General features: G+C 41.7%; 1 long non-coding RNA gene across 1 annotated transcript; it reads left to right on the top strand.

Moving 5' to 3' along the window:
- Positions 1-9,666: 9,666 nt before the first annotated feature.
- Positions 9,667-17,694, top strand: LOC307017829. The gene is made up of 2 exons (XR_013802267.1): positions 9,667-15,496; positions 16,023-17,694. It is a non-coding gene; the product is annotated as an uncharacterized lncRNA (long non-coding RNA).

The raw sequence follows: 17,694 nt of genomic DNA, 5'->3' as shown, positions 1-17,694 counted from the left end.
GGATTTGAGGAAATGAGAAACGGCCCACGTTTCTGTTCATGTGAGCGCTGAAGCAGTCTTAGGCCCGCCCTGAAAATCTCATTGATTGAGACGCGTGATGACGCCAATCCTAAACCAATCCTGATCAACATCACCCCCCTCCATGGTCTGTCTGTAAGTGTATTCAGAGCCATTGAGCAACAGACTCTCAAAATAATAATATTAATTAAAAAAATGTTTGAATGCGCAATACAATAATTGTCCGCGACAATTAATTAACACGTTAATAGCGTGTTAACTTGCCCAACCCTAATACAAATATAAAGTGAGAGTCAATTTGTTATCAATATGTTTTGTTTTACTTAAATGTTAACTCTAAACTCATGCAAGAAATTCCATTTACCAATATCTCCATAAACATTTGCAGTTTGACGCATAGTGTCATGAAATGGGACTTGTTATCATAAAATGAAGCCAGCTTGCAACATACAGTATACAAATGGATACATTTCAAAAAATGTTGCACTGATAATACACTTTCAAATGTATAAATTATTCCGAATTTTTTCAATAAGTCAATATTAGCACATGATGCTCAGTGAATGGAAAGTGACATTTCAATTTAAGGTTAAAATGATATGTATTTGTATATAGTAGATTGGCAGCTCTGAACTTCCATAGTGAAAACCTTGGCTGTAATGCTGCTGAAATCTGATTCAAAAGTGAGTGTGAGGCTGGCTTATATTCCTCAGGAACAGATGGGAAATGCAGTTTATAAAATCAGGGTCTCCCAGACATTGTGGTCTGTTACTCAAAGCGTGTGTGTGTGTGTGTGTGTGTGTGTGTGTGTGTGTGTGTGTGTGTGTGTGTGTGTGTGTGTGTGTGTGTGTGTGTGTGTGTGTGTGTGTGTGTGTGTGTGTGTGTGTGTGTGTGTGTGTGTGTGTGTGTGTGTGTGTGTGTGTATTAAGTGCTTCCTGAGTCCCTTGTTTTCTATGTCGGGCCTTTCCTCAGTACGGTCTGTAGTAGCCTCATAGAGTCATCTGTACATTAGCTCTCCACAGATCTCATGTGTTTGTACAGAAATGGTTGAGGGGGTTCCATGAAGCATGCAGACACAATATTAGTACTTATGAATCTATATCTAAGTTAAAAATATGTATTTGGTCTATTTATGCTCTTATTTATTTATTTTTTAAACTTTGAGATTCTGTTGAAGTGGTCTGTCATGCTCTTCTGATCTTATGTTGTATTGTAAAGAGATTATTAATATATATCCATAACTATTGATGAACCCATAATAAAATGAACTATCGACTCTTCTTCCATGACTGATCTCTATATGCATTTCCAACAAACTATACAATAAGCTTACGGTTTGTATCGATTAAAGTAGTTCCTATGGTTATATAATGTTACTGTAGGCGTCAAGTAGGAAACAGAAAACAACATAAACCCAAAAAAATTTAACAAAATATTCCAATACGTTTTTAAAGAATGTCAAACCGTATTGTGTAAAAAATAAATTGAAAAAACACTACGTGCGGTATTACTTATAATGGTGCAAATAATATTGCATTTCACTACAATTGTATCGACAGTATTGTGGGATGCAAAATACTATTTCCTTCATTAAGTAAGGTTATTATATATTGAGAAAATATTTTACTTTCAGTTTTATGCAATATAAACATACTATAGTCTACATAAAGATACCAACAAAGCATTGTGGTTAAAAATCTAATTATTAAATTATTTTTACTTCTAGCAACCTTTTTAGGATACTGCTATGTAGTCTGATAAATAAAATATTAAGCATGGAATAACTATATAAAATAAGGAGATTCAAGTAAAAAAGCTTTCTAATTTCATTTCCGCATTAACTACTGATTTGAAAATGTCATCATTTTAGGAAACTTAAAAATTGTAGATACAAAATTGTCAACTGCAGTTTCCAATTGAGTGAAAGGTTTTAGTTTGGAATTGGTAACTCTGGATTTCCATAATTATTCCCTCATGTCCCATCAGACACATCACTTTGACAGATGATTATAGATAGATAGATCTTTAATTTGTCATTGTACAGGTACAACAAAATTACAATGAACTCAAGGTGCCAACACGCAACAACAAGACTATGAAAACAACAAGACAATATAAAAACAACAAGACACTATAAAAACAAGAAATGGGACTTAAATAGACATGATAGGGCATATGTACATAAATAAATAATAAATGAAATTGCACGATTCCCCTCGTATTGCACGGAAGGCTTATATAATTTAAATATTAGCAGCGTTTAGTGCACATATTGCCCTGGGAAAAAAATGTCATCACTAAACACAATATTTTTTTTCCCTTACCAAAAATATGTCATAACTGGTTGTAAAGATAACTGCAGTGTTGTTGTAGTTATGTAGATTCATAACTGCAACAACACAGGGTTATAAAATGATAGCTGAGAGCTGACGTGTACAGATCAATTCAGATTTGTACAATTTTGATAGGCTAACTTTGTTCTATCTATCAATTTCAATTTCACACATCAGGCCCGTAGCAGCTGTCACTGCGCAGTGAACGATCAGGAGTGAGTGACTGAGAGACCTAGCTGGCAGTTGCTTACAGATGGATAAACAAGCTCCAAAGCGTAAAGGCGTTTTTGTAGTTTGTGTATACAGTATACAGTATTGTAGGGAGCCCTGGGTTTAGAGGGAGGGGCTTGCATAGTTGAGAGGGGGGGGGGGGGGGGGTTGGCAGGGAAACGGGGTTCAGGGGGAGTGGCTGTACGGCTGTACCCGTAGGATAGAAAAGGGGGAAGTGACCGGTGTCTTGTTCAACCTCTCCAAGTAGAAGTCCACACTCCAAATGTAGGTCTGGTCAGGGACTTGAACCGGCGACCCTACGGCTCACAGTCCAAGCCCCTACTGACTGCCATAGATTTAGTCCCTAATTTTGCTCTCAAAGTGCACCAGATTGATGCATTTAACTTCAACATTTAAAAAAAAATCTTCCCGGGGGAGCTTGCCCCCGGAACCCCCTAGAGGAGGTGAGGTCCACCACCTGCCCACACCCCATGTTAAATTGTCTCACCCACATTGAGGATGCTTCCTACGCCCATGTTTTATTCCATGTGTCAAGTCAGGCAAATTGGGTCCAAATGTTATTGCATCAATGATCTGTTAACATTAAAATCACTAAATATGCTGTAACTATTTTTGCTCTAGGCAACTCAAGGGCTCAGGTAATGTGATTACTATATGAATAATTGTCCAAAATAACATAAAATGCAGAGGGTTTTTTTAGGGCCGGGACTTTAACGCGTTAATTAAGATAAATTATTTACACAAACATTAACGCGTTAAAAAAATTAACGCATTTTAACCGCACTTATTTTTGCCCTGCGGAATGTTTCTCACTGGATGAGTTTCAGGCGTACCGATTATACTGGAGCACCAACTAACGTTCATGACTTCAGACAACAACAAACCACAGTGAACAATAGTCAAACATGAACAAAGAAGCTGATGAGACCGCTTTGGTTGGCCCCGTGGATGGGACATTTTGTTTTAAAAAACGGACGGATGGAAGCATCGATAAGAGCACGGTTGTAGGCAAATTATGCAAAAAGGAATTCGCATATCAGCGCAGCACATCAAGCCTCAAGTATCACCTCAATGCAAAACATATAGCAGCTAGCGTGGAAGCTAGCTTGGACGTTAGCCTGACTCCGAGTACAAGGACCCATGTTGCAGTATAAACTGAGTCATGACAACTGGCGACATTCTATTATTTTCGTCATAGGAATCCGGGGCGTGTACATTGACGACCCATTGTTGACTTACCAGGAAATAAACATGTCGATCGCCTCGTTTGTCTTTCACGTTCATCTTTTGCTATATCTGCCTTCCTAAGATCACTTTGATGCACATTCAGTACTCGTATGTGAGGTTGTGGGGGAGAGGTCGATATCGTGGATATCTGTGGTTTACCTTTACTGTGACATATTAGTATAGCCACGGAAGATAGTTTGTGTGTTTCATTCCCATGCATCAAGGTTATTTTCATGTATGTAATTGTTTTTCCTGCACAGTTTAGAGTCTTGTTGTGATGAGAGGGATACAGGTATTTCATTAAAAAAGCGTGCTCCCTGGAGAATAGCTACAGAATTGATATCATATTTTAATCGGAGCTGATCACAAGTTGTCATAGATGATCCAGTCATCTCGATGAGCGTTCGGGCTGTGAATAAACGATTTGTGTTTTACTTTTAAGCTGTCTGAAGGTATGGACAGCTATCAAAGCTACTATACATCACATTAAGAACGATGTACAAATGAAAGTCGGACACAAATATATAATTTAAATGATTTATTCAAGTTTGCAATGTTTTGAACAGGCATCCACACAGTCACCTACTTTGTAATGTTCGATACCTCCCTGTAAGCGTCACGATATCGACCTCTCCCCCACAACATCACATACGAGTACTGAATGTGCATCAAAGTGATCTTAGGAAGGCAGATATAGCAAAAGATGAACGTAAACGACAAACGAGGCGATCGACATGTTTATTTCCTGGTAAGTCAACAATGGGTCCTCAATGTACACGCCCCGGATTCCTATGACGAATATAATAGAATGTCGCCAGTTGTCATGACTCAACTTATACTGCAACACCCACACCACACTTGCCCTCAGAAATCGGGAGCATTTCAAAATGCAAAATGGGGGGGGGGGGTTGAGGGGGGTGCGGGGGGTGCTAGTGGATCGCCGGAGCTGTTAGATTAACATTAACATGCTTATTGTAGTTGTAAGTGCACTGCCTTGCGGCCTGTAGCACCGTCCTTGATGGAGCATATGTGTGGACTGGACCTGCATTTTACAGGAAAGGAGTGAGCAGAGAGTAGAGTAGTTGTCTATTCTTGTTCTGTTTTCTGTGAATAACTGCCTCACCCTCTCAGACTTTTGAGTTGCGCGCGCTACTAAAGAGACGTGTTACCACGGAAACCAAACAATGGTGTAGCTGTATTAAAGTCTGAGTGGAAACAGTCGTTAGTAAATCTGATTTTGTCAGAAATCGGGAGAAATATGACCCCGGGAGGAAACCGGGAGAGGGCAATGAAATCGGGAGTCTCCCGCGAAAATCGGGAGGGTTGACAAGTATGACCCACACCCAACCCACACTCAACCAGATGACTGGTTTCAGGGCCAGGATAACTAAGTCCACGTCTGAAAAGATAACCAGCTCACTGGATTGCACTCGACTGTAGACAACTTGGAGTGGTAGAAGATAAGGGGCTGCAAAAGGTACTACAGATTGCATCGTCTGACACAACATATGAGCTGCCATGCAGAAAGACAGTGACAAAAAGAATCCAGCAGCTTTATGACAATGAAAAGGAAGATAAAGAGAATTTATTGGAGAAAGCTGAATGTGTTGCCCTGACTGGGGATCATTGGACCTCGGTAAGCAATTCAAATTACCTCTATGTGACGGCACACTTTATTGACATATTCTCACTGTTCTCAGGTCAAATATTTATATGTGATTAAAAATGCAATTAATTTCGATTAATTAATTACAAAACCTCTAATTAATTAGATTCATTTTTTTAATCGAGTCCCGGCCCTAGTCTTTTTGTTAAGTAACATACTTTCGTCGCCGGCTGGCCCGATACATGCCGCGCATTAAGTGGGCCTGTCTGTCAATTAATCCCCGGGCCACTTTTTCCCCCCAGTCCGCCCCTGTTTTACACTAACAGTGATTCAGATTCAGAATCAGAAATCCTTCACTGATACCATTAACTACTCTTTTTCCCAAAGAAAATAAAAAGAGTAGTTAAACATATTAAAAAAAGAGGCAAAAACATGTTAATAAAATCATAGTAAGCAAACATATAAAACATATAAAAGTATCAAAGAATCAGCCAGTAATCGCATATGTTTTAATAAATAAAGTGTTATTGCACAGAAGGTTTTTTTATTTGTCATAAGCTGGGTTAGTCTGTGCTGGCGGTGGATGTTTGTGTCACTGAGTGGTTGTTTGTATAAATGATTACTGGGATCCACATTTGAACTGGTTTAGAGTGCCCCCCGAAAAAATTGTCAAAATATTAACGGTCACCTTTGATGCAAATCCACTTTTTCATGTCTTTTATACATAAATATGGGTCCCCTCTGTGTGTCCCCCCCCGCCACACACCTTATCACCTGAATCTCCTCCTAGAGCACCATTGTGTTTTTTTAACCAATCATCTCTTACAGGGGCGTTGCCAGCAGCAGCTCATTAGCATTTAAAGTTACAGACAGAATCAGCCCTTTTGGAACAGGGCTGAAACAGAGGGGGTTATGGGATGTTGCAGTGATCTGTTTAGTGTTTCAGCCAATCAGAGACAGGTTCGTTATATATCTTTGAACTGTAATATATTGTTGAAAAAGATAAATAATAGGGGACCTTTAAAAGTTAGGGAAGGAGATGCAGCCATCAGCTTGAATGGATGTGTTTCCCTCTGTGACCACATGGGGGCGATGTTGCCCTGCTGCAGGGTCACAGCTGACTGAGGCTCCTACAGAGGGGGCTGAATAAACACATGTAATGAAATAGCATGACATGTGGCTTTGAAAAAAAAATCAGTTCGAACTATACATTAACATAATTAGCTTTTTTCTTTTATGATGTCAAAAATAAGTGTTCAGCACATTTTGGACTGTTTAAATTCTTATTTGTTGTGTTTGCTGACAGATACAATGCTATTATTTGTCTTTATCTTATGTGAGTATTCATGTGATGCCATCACATTTAGCTTTATTACAGAAGCAGTTAAGACAGAATTAAGATTAAGATACATCTCACAGATACACACACACACACACCACACACACACACACACACACACACACACACACACACACACACACACACACACACACACACACACACACACACACACACACACACACACACACACACACACACACACACACACACACACACACACACACACACACACACACACACACACACACACACAAAGGCATATAATTTAATTTGATTCATATTCCAGAAGGATGTGAGGGATTCAACATGTGCTTCTTTGTAAATAAAATATTTTAAATTGAAAAATGTTCCTAATAAGTGTAATTATTAGTTTTAAACCATTTATCAATTTGTATTGAAGATAAATGTAAAGATATGGAAATCTGAAATCGTTTTGATAATAGGTGTATTGATAGCAAACCTTTGCAGGTAAATAAAGATATTCTTGATTCTGAAAGATAAATACAGATGTTAAACATTGTGTTTCCTCTTTAACCTGCAGCCCATATATGAAGCGTTATGTCTCCATCTCACAGACCTTTGTCGGAAAAGTATGGGAACTCATGGGCTTTGCTCTGAGGACTTGTTTTTACTTTCTATCCCAAAAGTCCACCCTGTCCACAGACAGACAGACAGACAGACAGACAGACAGACAGACAGACAGACAGACAGACAGACAGACAGACAGACAGACAGACAGACAGACAGACAGACAGACAGACAGACAGACAGACAGACAGACAGACAGACAGACAGACAGACAGACAGACAGACAGACAGACAGACAGACAGACAGACAGACAGACAGACAGACAGACAGACAGACAGACAGACAGACAGACAGACAGACAGACAGACAGACAGACAGACAGACAGACAGACAGACAGACAGACAGACAGACAGACAGACAGACAGACAGACAGACAGACAGACAGACAGACAGACAGACAGACAGACAGACAGACAGACAGACAGACAGACAGACAGACAGACAGACAGACAGACAGACAGACAGACAGACAGACAGACAGACAGACAGACAGACAGACACACACACACACACACACACACACACACACACACACACACACACACACACACACACACACACACACACACACACACACACACACACACACACACACACACACACACACACACACACACACACACACACACACACACACACACACACACACACACACACACACACACACACACACACACACACACACACACAGACAGACAGACAGACAGACAGACAGACAGACAGACAGACAGACAGACAGACAGACAGACAGACAGACAGACAGACAGACAGACAGACAGACAGACAGACAGACAGACAGACAGACAGACAGACAGACAGACAGACAGACAGACAGACAGACAGACAGACGCACGCAGACAGACACACAGACACACAGACAGACAGACAGACACACAGACACACAGACAGACAGACACACAGACACACAGACAGTAAACGTGTAGCAGTGTTTACTTCCTGCAGGACTCTGGGTAATCTGCTCCATCCTCCCTCAGCCTCGGGGCAGAGCTGGACTCTCTCCATCCCCTCACACATTAGTCTGAGCCCACCAGATTAACGCCCAAATCAATTAGAGGCAGCAGATGACTCAATTGCTCATTACAATTATCCCCCCACCCCCCAATAATTTAGCCTTCTGATGTTTACGATGACATCTCGAAGGGAAAGGAGGTGTGAGGGTGTTTTGCTCTCTTCATGTTTGTTTAGAGGTTAAATGGGCAAGGGCTGTCTGGGCAGGGTCAAATGTACCCCCACTCCCTACCATTTTTACACAGCTGCTGTCAAGGTGTCCTTGAGCAAGGCAAAGCACCTTGGACTTGCAGAAAGGTCATGAAGTCAGCATGTTTCACTTCAGGGTGGTGCAGTTGAGGTTTAGTTCAGCTGCTTGGTAAAGGCTTTCATTCATCGACTGTCGATATGCCGTACAGATATCTGGTCATTCAGGGACATATTTCGCAAAGTGTCTGTGGTATCTAAGGAGCTGTTGGGTCACTGTACTGCACATGAGATTTGTATTCACTCAATATGATTTAATTACATTTTGATTACAAATGTATGATTAAGAAGCCATTTGAAGGTTTGGAATCCATATTCCTCTAGAAAAGTAAAAGCACGATGTAAAGAATAATACACCAGCAATATTTACATATTATTCCATTTGAATCTTTTTAACCATAAATGTATCATCTGTAATCAACTATTTTACAAATAAATATAAGCATGATATAATTATTTCTGAAGTTTCTCCTTATGATTATAAACGTAATCGTAGGTTTTTTTGGGGTATGGGTATAGCATATTAAGTTCTTGGCCATAAATTGAAGAATTAGCCATTAAAAGTGAAATCATCCCTCCATCCCTTTAAAACAGGCCTCTCTTTTCTTTTACCTGCTTCTAAATGTCTGTGCCATGCTGTTTGTGTGATGTCAAGATAATTTATGCTTTTGGCAATAAAGTTACATTATTTAATTGGGTATTAAATCTCTTTGTAAAGAACTTTGGTGAAAACGAGGGGTTATGTATTGTAACCCTAGTTATGTAAGCACAGGCGGAGCCCTCTACTGGACTCTATGGGTACTACCTTGTAACCATACCATGTGAGCATTCCCCTACTGAGATATCTATAAACGTAGCCTACCCCTCGGGGCGGGCCTACCTGAATGCGTGCGTAAGCCCACCATAAGGCGGCCTCGCCTCCTGACTGTCATCCTACACTCTCTTCAGCGAGCGGCATAGGACAGACAGGGCCCCAAGTGGAGGGCTCCGCCTGTGCTTATATAACTAGGGTTACAATACGTAACCCTCCGTTATATCTCACACAGGCTCCGCCCTCTACTGGACTCTATGGGTACAGTGGGCAGAGCCCTGATCCATAAACGCCCTGTCGTCCAACAACATCGACCCATCACACTGCCCCTGACTGGCTTTTGGTTAACAGCAACTGCACCGCCACTTCTTCTCCTCCGGCTGTGGCCGTGGAGAAGTCGGGGCCGCAGTTTACTTGGCTGGTATAGCACACTCAAACACGCTTACCTCATGAAGAGTGTGCATAAAAAATAGTGAGGAAGGCTCTCCAGCTCTGCATGGGGCTTACCGTGCACCATGTGTCCCGGGTCCCTAAGGAGCATGGGAAAACATAAGTGCATTATGTCCAGGGGGGGTCAGATACCTACTGACCCACAGCCCCCCCTCACCAGTCCTGTGTTTCCCCAGCAAGCACAAACGATGAAAAGGAGCCAGACATGTCCAAAATATAAAACCTTATGAAGGGGCCTAAACGCCGCCGTGCATATATCTTCTACACTCACACCGCTGAACAAGGCTGTTGATACAGCCATGCCACGTGTAGAGTGTGCACGGACCCCCATGGGGAAGGCTCTCCACGCCTGTCCGTAGGCATGTGAAATGCACTCACAGAGCCATCCTGTCAGGCGTTTCTTGGACAGAGCTTTACCGGCCACACCATCCCAACAGTCAATCAATCAATCAATCAATGTTTATTTATATAGCCCAATATCACAAATGTTACATTTGTCTCAGTGGACTTCACAGTTTGTACAGAATATCAGTATGACAATATGACACCCTCTGTCCTTAGACCCTCACATCATACAAGTAAAAACTTCCAGAGAAAACCCACAGTTTAAAGGGAAAAATGGGAGAAACCTCAGGGAGAGCAACAGAGGAGGGATCCCTCTCCCAGGACGGACAGACGTGCAATAGATGCCGTGTATAAATTGAAAAGATAATACATTTGCAACATAGGTAGTCCAAATGTTTGGAAATGCATGTGTGTATAATAGGAAGATGAATCCACGAGGATATCCATCCAGGACTTATGATCCCGGACCACAGCCACGACTCAAGATCCAGGACTCGCAATCCATGACACAGGACCGCAGGATCATCCATGACTCCGGATCCCGGCGTATATAGACACCAAAAAGAAAGACATTTGGGGAAGCTGGGTTAATCGGAACATGAGAGTACACAGGTATAGACAGAGAGAAGGAAGAAGTAAGATGTCCCCCGACAAACTAAGCCTATATCAGCAAAACTAGGGGCTGAATCTAATCAGCCCTAACTATAAGCTTTATCAAAAAGGAAGGTCTTAAGCGCACTCTTAAAAACGGATAGGGTGTCTGCCGCCCGAACACAAACTGGAAGCTGATTCCACAAAAGTGGAGCTTGATAAGAAAAGGCTCTGGCTCCCATTGTACTTTTAGAGACTCTAGGAACAACCAACAACCCTGCATTCTTGGAACGCAATGCCCTAGTAGGACAATAGGGTATAATGAGTTCTTTAAGGTAAGATGGCACCTGCCCATTAAGGGCTTTGTAGGCGAGAAGAAGAATTTTTAATTCTATCCTGTGTTCTATAGGGAGCCAGTGTAGCCAGAACAGGAGTAATGTGGTCCCTTTTCCTAACTCTGGTTAATACACGAGCTGCAGCATTTTGAATCAACTGAAGCGACTTGACTAACTTCTTGGTACACCCTGATAATAAGGAGTTACAATAATCCAGCCTTGAAGTAACAAATGCATGGACTAGTTTCTCTGCATCGTTTTGAGGCAAGATATGCCTGATTTTTGCAATGTTACGTAGATGGAAGTAGGCGGTCCTTGAAATTGATTTTATGTGGGTGTTAAAGGATAAATCCTGATCAAATATAACACCAAGATTCCTTACAGTCTCACTGGAGGCCAAATTAATGCCATCCATAGTTAGTATATCTTTAGATAATTTGTTTCGTAGATTCTTCGGGCCAGGTACAATAACTTCAGTTTTGGTCATGTTTAACATCAAAACATTTAAGGTCATCCACGTTTTTAAGTCCTTGAGGCAGTCTTCAATTTTATTTAGATGATTAATTTCATCAGGCTTGATGGATAAATATAGTTGAGTATCATCCGCATAACAATGAAAGTTTACAGAATGATTCCTTATAATATTGCCTAACGGAAGCATATATAGTGTGAACAAAATAGGTCCAAGCACTGAGCCCTTTGGCACTCCATGGCTAACTTTGGTTTGCATGGAAGATTCATCGTTGACACGTACAAACTGAGAGCGTTCAGATAGATAGGACCTAAACCAGCCTAAAGCAGTTCCCTGTATGCAAACTAAGTGCTCTAGTCTTTGCAATAGGATATCATGGTCGATAGTATCAAATGCAGCACTAAGATCGAGCAAGACAAGAATAGAGACAAGTCCCTTGTCTGAGGCTATTAGAATGTCATTTGTGACTTTAACCAGAGCTGTCTCTGTGCTATGATGTGTTCTAAAGCCGGACTGAAAATCTTCAAATAAATCATAGTTTTTTAAGTAATCACACAGCTGTTTTGCGACTGCTTTCTCAAGAACTTTTGAGAGGAATGGGAGATTAGAAATAGGTCTATAGTTGGCTAAAACCTCTGGATCGAGGTTGTGCTTTTTAAGAAGCGGTGTTATCACTGCTACTTTGAATGATTGTGGAACATAGCCTGATAATAAAGAAATATTCATAATATTTAATAAAGAAGTGCTAATTAATGGAAAAACTTCTTTTAACAGCTTAGTTGGAATCGGGTCTAAGATACACGTTGATGGTTTAGAAGAGAGAATCATTGAATTTAATTGTTCAAGGTTTATGGCTGAAAAGCATTCTAGTTTACTATCTAGTGTAATATTAGAACTTACGTTTCCGGGAGCTGTTGATAACACTATACTGGTCAAAGGCAAGAGGTCATTGATTTTGTTTCTAAGAGTAACAATTTTATCGTTAAAAAAGCACATAAAATCATTACTACTGAGTGCTATGGGAATAGAAGGCTCAGTCGAGCTGTGGCTCTCTGTCAGCCTGGCTACAGTGCTGAAAAGAAATCTTTCATTATTCTTATTCTCCTCTATTAATGAAGAGTAGTAGGCCGCTCTCGCTTTACGCAGTGCTTTCTTATATTCATTGAGAGTAATATGCCAAATTAAACGAGATTCTTCAAGTTTAGTGGAACGCCATATCCTTTCAAGTTGGCTCGACTCTTGCTTTATTTTGCGGGTTTCGGTATTATGCCATGTAGCTAGTCTATGTTGTTTTATTTTCTTCTTTTTCAAAGGAGCAAGAGAGTCTAATTTTACTCGCAGCGCATCTGTAGCACTATCAACAACATGATCAATTTGGGGTGGTGTACATTTTTTCTAAGTTTCCTCCCTTACATGCAGACATGCTATCGAGTTAAGTATTGGTGGAATCTCTTCCTTAAATTTGGCTATAGCACTAACAGATAGGTTTCTGCTGCAGGAGCTTTTGGCTAATGCTTTGTAGTCGAGTAACAGTACTTCAAAAGTTACTAAGAAATGGTCGGATAAAGCAGGATTATGCGGTTCGACTAATAGTTGCTCAATTTCAATACCATAAGTCAGAACAAGGTCAAGAGCGTGATTATAGCAGTGGGTTGGTTTATTTACACTCTGACAGAAACCAACAGAATCTAATATAGAGTTAAATGCTACAGTAAGGTTATTTTTATCATCGTCAACATGAATATTAAAGTCACCTACAATAATTACTTTATCTGTTTTAAGTACCAAAGTTGATAAAAACTCAGAGAATTCTGATAAGAATTCTGAATAAGGACCTGGTGCACGGTACACTGTAACAAATAAGATTGGCTGCAAAGTTTTCCAGGTCGGATGCGTAAGACTAAAAACGAGGCTTTCAAAGGAGGTATAATTTAATTTTTGTTTAATATTGATAAGTAAACTTGAGTCAAAGATTGCTGCAACTCCACCTCCTCGGCCCGTGCCTCGGGCAATATGAGTATTGATATGGCTGGGTGGAGTGGCCTCATTTATGCTGACATATGTCTCAACCAAGTTTCAGTGAGACATATATATATATATTATAATCTGATATTAAATCATTTACCAATATTGCTTTAGATGCTAGAGATCTTATGTTTAAGAGACCACATTTAATCTTCCTGTTTTGTTGCACTGTAGTAGTTGTTACATTTACTAGGTTATTATGTATGACACCTCTATTAGGTTTTACCTTAAATTGTCCTTGGGCAGACACACACACCGTTAATATTGGGTATTTTATTGGGTTCGGGATTCCTATGGATGACTGCCTAGGAGAGAGCGCAGAGAAGTGTGTCAGACTGCGACTCTGCCTCCTGGTCTCAACTCCAGTTTGTCATGGATTAAGTCCACAAAGCCCTGAAATGTTTGCCGAAATGAGATTTGCACCTTCCAAAGTAGGATGAATGCCGTCTCTCTTAATCAGACCAGGTTTTCCCCAGAAGGCTGTCCAATTATTTACGAAGCCCACATTGTTTGCTGGGCACCACCAAGACAACCAGCGCTGAAATGATGACATGCGGCTATACATGTCATCATTGATCAGATTGGGGAGGGGACCAGAGAAGATTACGGTGTCCGACATTGTTTTAGCATAACTACACACCGACGCCACATTAAGTTTGGTGCATTCTGATTGGCGTAAACGAACATCATTACCACCGACGTGAATAACAACCCTACTGTATTTACGTTTATTTTTTAGCCAGCAGTCTAAGATGCGCCTCAACGTCGCCCGCTCTGGCCCCCGGAATGCATGTGACTGTGGACGCTTCGGTCTCTAAATTCACGTGTCTCATAATAGAGCTACCAATAACCAGAGTTGGCTTCTCAGCGGGTGTCTCGCTGAGTGGGGAATATCTGTTAGATACGTGAACAGGTTGGTGGGGACCTGCGGGTTTCGCGTTATGCCCCTTCTGAAGAGTCACCCAATCTCCCTGCTGCTCGGGAGTTGCCGGGGGACGGCTAAGAGGAGCTACCTTTTGCCGGTCCGCACCGGCTAACATGGGCTTTACTGTAGCTGAGTTATTTTCTAAGATGCGGAGCCGGGCTTCTATGGCTATGATTCCCGCCTCCAACCTAACAACTATACTACATTTAACACATGTATCGGTACCAGTAAAGGAGGTAGGGAAGTAACCAAACATGAGACAGTTAGAGCAGGAAATAGCACCCGAGGGTGGGGAAAGAGCCATGGCTAGCTATCAAGCTAAAGTAGCTACCGTTAGCAAACCCGAAAAGAGTGTAGGCAACTGTGGAGTTACAGTCGCTGAGAGAAGGAGAGTTTGTGAGTGCTTAAGCTGTAGTAACGTGTGATTACAACATCAGGCAGTTGCCGTGATCAAGAGTTTTAAAACGATCGATTAAGTTAAGATAATAAGCTATCAGCAACAGAACAGGCACACGGGATACCCGGAGATGACAACAACAACCGGAAGTTACAACATGCTTACCGCAATAGTGGTCCGTGTAGAAACTCTGTTCAGCTGAACAGCTGTTCAGTGCGCCTAATGGAAGTCGTGCGCCCTACATAACATGCCAGTGGACAAACTGGGCAGAGGAGGTGCAATAAAGCCTCCCTGTCCCCAGTATGGGGTGGAAGACTAAAGCCATTTAACTGTATAGCCCTCATCCTCCTCCCCGGCAAACGGAGCCATCCGCCCCGCTGGAATGGCGAAGGTGAATGGCACCGCCTCGGCCATATTCTGGTCCCCCAAACACTCGAAGCAGAGGTGGTGGGGATCGGCGCCCGCTATTAAGCCAGGACACGAAGGACAGGCCCGGGTCTCTAGAAGTGGTGACTCCATGAAGGTATGATAACTCTTTCTTCTTCTTTCAGACTTTCTCTGCTTCAGTTGTTGCTCGCTCGCTGAAGAGAAAAAGATGACGGGAACGGGAGGCGAGGCCGCCTTATATACGGTGGGCTTGCACACGCATTCAGGTAGGCCCGCCCCGAGGGGCCGGCTACGTTTATAGATATCTCAGTAGGTGAATGCTCGCATAGTATGGTTAAGAGGTAGTACCCATAGAGTCCAGTAGAGGGCGGAGCCTGTGTAAGATCTAACTTTTTTCCTTTTTTAAGATTTATGAGTTGGTGTATTAGACAATTGGTGTTTTTTCAACTGGTGTAAACTATTCTTGAACCAAAAATGTGATTTTGGCCTAATAATACATTTGACCTATGTAAGTATGTACCAGCTCTATGTGCTACACTAAGCTGTGTGGAATGGAGCTAACGGCCTGACCCGTCATTAGTGAAGCTGTGATGTGTTGCCCTTGAAATGAACAAAGTGCTCTCATTCCCCTCCTCAGAGTGTTAATGTGTGTGTCCCTGCAGAGCGTCCTGACGTCTATCCTGCGCTCTGCGGCCTGCCTGCCTGCATGTGGTGGGGTTCCCAGGCCTCCCGGAGCTCAGGAGCCGCTCACACACTGACCCCCGGTGACCTGCTTACACCACTGTGTGTGTGTGTGTGTGTGTGTGTGTGTGTGTGTGTGTGTGTGTGTGTGTGTGTGTGTGTGTGTGTGTGTGTGTGTGTGTGTGTGTGTGTGTGTGTGTGTGTGTGTGTGTGTGTGTGTGTGTGTGTGTGTGTGTGTGTGTGTGTGTGTGTGTGTGTGTGTGTGTGTGTGTGTGTGTGTGTGTGTGTGTCTCTGCTCCAGTGTGGCACAGAGAGGCAGAGCAGCTTCACCAGAGTGTGTGTTCAGTGAACAGGTGTGTGGGGACGATCGGACAGTGTGTCTGCTTGGGTGCAGATTTCCGTCAAAGTCCAGCAGTTATCAGTTCCAGAGGGACGGTGCCCCCCTTTTATCTCTGTCATTAGGCTGCAGGGGACACAGCGGCCCCCAGGAGACGGTGCTCACTGCAGGACAAAGACACATGTGGCTGGAACCACCTGTCATTATGTGAAAGCAGGAAGCAGTGGGACAAACATTCTTATAGTGCAAAGAAAACTAGGTGCACGGGTCAGGGGGCAATGTCTGTGTCTTTGACCCCTGAGACATCATGTCCACTCACAGTCTACACTGGCTTCCTTGCCAAAATAGCAATCATATCATTTAGAATAGTTCTCTAAAAGGTTGCACTATCCTAACACCAGAGAACAATGTGGTTAAAGGATTATATTCAATACTTTTTTTGTAAGAAATACTTTATTTTGCAATATCTGCTCATAACAATAATGGTAGGGTTAAAGTTAGGGAATGATTCTGGTTTAACACCAGAATCATATTTTGGATTTTTTAAACTTCATTATTTCCTGGCCTGTGACAGGACACTACTCTGGAACATGCGATGCCCTCAGTCTCCACTTTGTTAGAACGCCAGGTACAGTATACAGGTGCAGAACACTGGCAGAGTACTGTACAGGGCATTAATAATTGATATTGGATGTAAATGGCAAGAATCGTGGTTTTATTCAGTTATGAGTGAACACATGCATGTTGGTCTCTGAGACCCACAAAGCTTTCCTCTCACTTTGCAGTGTTTAATCAGGATTCGTTCTGATATTAATTTAAATAGGACGCCCATTCAAAGACTGTAAAATATAAAGTAAGAACCTTTAGTTCATCCTCACTGACATGTGGAATGTAAAGCGCGTTGAGCACTTCATAATAGATACCATGAATTATTAAGAACCAACCTAAGAACTGGAACAACCTGAACATTTACCCCAAGTATAGAAAAGTGAACTCATAAGCCCAAGTTCCTTCAGCACAACCATTTGAACTAAAGATGGGATCATTCATTTTTAATTTCATTTTGTGTAAATATGACCTCCAAATACTGTGAATGTTTGTCTAAATGTTGTTTAAAATAATCACTGCTCTGCCAGATGTATAAATCGGCTGGAAAATACTCGGCATGTGTCTAGATATTCAACCCTAAAATGTCAACCCAACATTTTGATTGTGTAATGATAGTCAATATTTTTTTAAATATCCCAATTCCAGAAAATATTACAGAGGACATCATCTAACATTTGACCTTTCATTAAAGTAAACAGTCACGGAAA

Source organism: Notothenia rossii (genome assembly GCF_949606895.1).
Source record: "Notothenia rossii genome assembly, chromosome: 9".
Taxonomy (NCBI): domain Eukaryota; kingdom Metazoa; phylum Chordata; class Actinopteri; order Perciformes; family Nototheniidae; genus Notothenia; species Notothenia rossii.
This window is presented reverse-complemented; position numbering and strand designations above follow the sequence as displayed.